This window comes from Amblyomma mixtum, chromosome 4, assembly GCF_055824585.1.
Source record: "Amblyomma mixtum isolate Tamu chromosome 4, ASM5582458v1, whole genome shotgun sequence".
Lineage (NCBI taxonomy): Eukaryota > Metazoa > Arthropoda > Arachnida > Ixodida > Ixodidae > Amblyomma > Amblyomma mixtum.
Genome location: NC_143015.1, coordinates 35004750 through 35009320, shown reverse-complemented (window position 1 = coordinate 35009320; position 4571 = coordinate 35004750). Strand labels below are relative to the sequence as shown.

Genomic DNA, 4571 nt, shown 5'->3' with positions numbered 1-4571 from the left:
CTCAGGGTATACTGATGTCATAATTTTCATGAGAATTTTTGTGGGAGTTTTCTTTCTGGCAAAAAAAAAAGCAATATCCGTTGCAGAATAATAGCGCGATGCGTATCATGTAAACAGTTTGTTTTTCATTCCTTATTCAGGGTACACTGTTCTCATAATTTGTATAAGTCGATTTTTGTGCGAGTTTTCTGACAAACAAAAAAAACAATATCCGTTGCGGAACAGCGAGATGCATATCATGTGAGCAGTTTGTTTTTTATTCCTTTTTGTCAGGGTATACTAATGTCGTAACTTTTATGAGTTGATTTTTGTGCGAGTTTTCTTTGTGGCAAAAAAAAAGCAATATTCTACTTCTTGTCATTAAGGAAAGCTCTTTTAGGTGCACTGTTATGTGCAGAGCAAGATGCTGAAATTTCTAGCTGAGGAAAGAAATTGCTTTATGCCACACTCAAATGGTTTTTTCCCGCCTAAGGAAATATAAATTTCGAAGACTTTATTCAAAATTTTGGCGTCTTGCATACTGGGGAAAGAGAAACATCAATACTCCAATGTAGCAATGAACAACTACCTTTGCAGTAGTTGTTAAAAACATTTATTAGAAAAAAGGGTTCAGGGAAAAGGATAGGTAGTGGGGCCCTCAGTCCCGGACTTCGTTGGCGAAGGCTGCTCGACGAGTCTCGGGCAAGATAGAACTGCCCCCCACATCTGTTGTTTGTAGTGCACGAGACTATTAATTGACAGTGCCAATAAGCGGTTCAGTGCACTGACAATAGTTTGTGACGGGTGCCGTAAGAGGTTTCCACGCAAGGAACCGCACTCGGAGAGCCAGCTGTCTTTGGAAAGCGTCGATACACAGTCCTCTGCTTGCTGTGTGACCTTGGCAATTTTGAGCTTGCGTTTGTAATTATTCTGCTGACGACACCACCACCAGCTGATACGTCCTGCTTCCCAGGGGTGGTTTTCAGGAGTGCCCATTGCAGGGTGGGCTTCTGTTTCCAGTGTCTGAGACTACTGATCCACAGTTGCGATCAGGAATTCAGCCCACTGCTAAGAGCTTGTGATGAGTGCAGTAAACCCCCAACCACTGCCCCCCAAAGAAACAAACAAACAAGCTATCTCTTCACAAAAGTGACACAAATTCATCAACATCACTGAAATCTTCATCGCTGAATTCAGCAATCGAATCATCAGACGAGGAATTGCATGAGTCACAGACACTGAAAACAAGAGGATCTATTTCGGTGTCCACAATCATGTCCCTTTCCCAAGCCTCTGCCTCAATTTGCTGGACATGGGCACAACAGTTTTCCCAGTTTTGTTGGGTTACACCCTCCAACGCCACGGGTAGGAGGTTTTCAACTTCTGCCAAAGTGAAGCCTTTGTTCCTGCTTGCTATAAAGCCCTTCATTTGGCTCCAAGCAAGTTCAATAGGGTTGAACTCACAGTGGTAGGGCGGTATACGGAGAACATCGTGGCCATGGGCAGCCGCCAAGGTGTCAATTCTGTAGATAATGCTTGGAGTGTTGACTTTTTGTGTGAGCTCAAGTAGCTCTGCCCTCACCATGTCGGCAGTCCAGGGGACCCCCTTCTTTGTCAACCAAAGCTGAATATCTGCTTTTCGGGTTGATGATGTAGGGGCCTTTTCAAGCGCCACACTGTGGTATGGCGCACTGTCCATTACAATAACGCTGTTGCCTGGAAAATTAGTCAGAAGCTTCTCTGTGAACCACTTCTCGAAGTATTTTCCATTCATTTCGGAGTGGTAATCAGCCTTGTTGCCCTTCTTGGCTCGGAAGAATTCAGCAGCTCCTTGCACAAAGCCTGTTGCAGAGCTCCCGGCATGCACAAGGATCAAACGGGCCCCCTTTCCTGAGGGCGCAGGCAGTCCTGTTGTCAGGCCTTTCAGGAACGCATCATGCGAGGACTTCACGCTTCTGTCCTGCCAGACAGTTTCCTTCGTATGCCCGCTGTTCACCCAGGTTTCGTCCAGGTAAATGATGGATCTGCACAAAGCAAAACAAAATAATGGATGAGGTAATTAACATCATTAAACATACCCACGGCTATGCCATAGCAGCAATACGAGTCTTGCCATATCACTGACAACACAGAGCAGAATATAGGCCAAAAACTGAGTAGGAAATGTTACTTCATGATTTATCTTCATTCTTTGCCTGCGAAATGATATGCACGCGAGCACCAGGAGCCCCAAGTTGCGTCCATCGAAAGAACGAGTACTACGATTCATTCCTGCATGTCATTTCTGCGATGACGGCGGGATAATACGCATACTGGTGCCTCAACCAGTGGAGACCTGTTTTTGGCTTGTCGTAGCAGACAGTTGGAATCAAACTGATTACTTCTGAACAACTCAGGTAGTTCCTCACCCAAATATAGCATAAAACATCACCGGCCACCAAATGCCATCTCTGAGCAAAATTCATGAACAAAGGCGCGTCTGGTAAATACGGTCTTTTCGTTCACTCCCATCTTCCTCCCTTCCCGTTACGGCGAGGTTCAGGTGACCACCGAGATATGCGAGACAGATATATTTCCTTTCCTCAAAAACCAATTTACGGACGAGCAAGGCGTAGGGCCGAACGGGCGATGGCGTTCTGTGGACTCCCTGGCAGCGTTGCAAGACGCTGTCGCGTTCCACTCTTAGAGGCGACACTTTGATCTTAGCCAAAAGGCCGAGAAGCGATGCCGCCGCGGTGGCTCAGTGGTTAAGGTGCTATGGTGGTTATGGTGGTTATGTACGGTGCGGTGCAGGTGTCCACCGAGATGACAGAGAATTACAGCGCTATTTCCTTTCCTCAAAAAGCGTTGCGTTCAAAGGCCAACGCACCGCGCCGAACGGGTGGTGGCGTTCCGTGGACTGCCTGCGCTACAACACGCTGTCGCGTTCCAGTCCTAAAGACAAAGATTAAGCGTCATTAATTGGCAGTTAATTAATGCATCAACAGAATGTGAAGTGATCAATCGCAGAGCAGAATGCAGCACTCAGCTTTCGCCTTTCACCACTTTAGCCGTTAAAGTTCCTCGTAATTTTTTCATTTTTTTTATGATGACGCAACATTCATTGCCAGTTCTGCAAGAAATCCGTATTAATGTTATTAAATTGTAAACGTTAACATCACGCGTTATGGGACAATCCAAACGTGCTGTGTGAGAAAAGATGCAAAGCATTATTCTTACCTGCCCTGTCTTCGGAATTCCTTAATCGCCCGCAGGAATCGCCGGCGCCAGGCAATGATGTCACTGCGCTCGATGAAAGCAAGATTCCTTTTTTCTTTTCTGAAATACGAAGCCAATGTCCTTCAACAATCTCCACAAGGTGGTTTTCTTGAAGTTCGGCAGGTCCTCGTCTTCGTTGACAGCCTTCCGAACACTCTCCAGCGTGGGTACCTGTCGCTTCCTGTACATCTCATGTACCTTCAGTCGGACGGCATGCACCGTGAAGCTGTCATGCTTCACCGTTCGTGAACTTGAGATTCTCACATGACGAGGCCTTTTCTTCGGAGACATGAATGGTCCGCAAAGGCGCTCCGCCTTGTATTTTGCGACGGTACGCGGAGACACTCCGGTATCCTGGTTAACAACATTCACAATATCCCGGACGGATTTCTGCGGGAAACGGGCTCTATTCCGAGCATACACGTTTGAAATGACTTGCTTCGCGTGTCTGGACATCTTCGAAGTGCGAATCTTCGAAAAAAGCCGCTCCGGAGAGGTGGTCGAGATCAATGCGTTCGACGCCATTTTCTGAAAACGAGATGCGCAGCACGGAGAGCACAGCTGGCAGGGTTGCGGGTCGGCGAAAACGCGACACGAACAAAAACGACAAACGAAACATATAAATCTACTGATTCCGATCTTTTCCCTCTAAAAAAATCTGTTTTTTACCAAATTGATGTCAAACGTAATATATATTAAGCTTGCAGACAAAGCAATTATTATTTCCGCTCGCCACGAGCATACACTATTTTTTATCGCGGATGCAGGGAGCGTAAACAAGAGCCGTAGCTTTGACAGCGCTGCACCTGATGTATGAAACGGAGTATAGCCAAAGTACAATTGGCCCCATTTGAAATTCGCGCACTGTGACGTCACGAGCATTTCGACCAATTGAAAAGCGTGACATTGGGGGCGGAGCTGGTTACGAGGCCGACGCCGACGACGACGCGAAACCCAGGAACGGACGCCAAAGAGCTGCGCTCTAAAATGTCCAACAGTTTAGCCAGGCAACAGACGCTTACTATTGGTAAGGAGGCGCTGAAAGTGGTAAGGAAATAAGTCTTCTTGGGGTAGGTAGTGACCACAGATGCGGACAACGACAGTGAAGTAGCTAGCATTTCTTTTCTGTGGTTCAGGACAAAAAATGCTGAATAAAAAGTTGATTGATTGATTGATAGAATAAACAGAATAGGGTGGAGCACATTTGGGAGTTACTATGGGATCATGCACGACAGTTTAGCTACATCCCCCAGGAGAAAAGTATACAACAGCTGTATCCTACCGGTACTCACCTAGGGACAGAAACGTGGAGGATAACGAGAACGGCTCACCTT

At 46.6% G+C, this 4571-nt stretch overlaps 1 pseudogene across 1 annotated transcript; it reads right to left on the bottom strand.

The window, feature by feature from the left end:
* Nucleotides 1-1120: 1120 nt before the first annotated feature.
* LOC149346108 (uncharacterized) lies at nucleotides 1121-3851 on the bottom strand (annotated as a pseudogene). The gene is made up of 2 exons (XR_016282549.1): nucleotides 3199-3851; nucleotides 1121-2003 (listed from the first exon to the last, which is right to left on the bottom strand). The product of XR_016282549.1 is annotated as an uncharacterized LOC149346108 (transcript).
* Nucleotides 3852-4571: the final 720 nt, after the last annotated feature.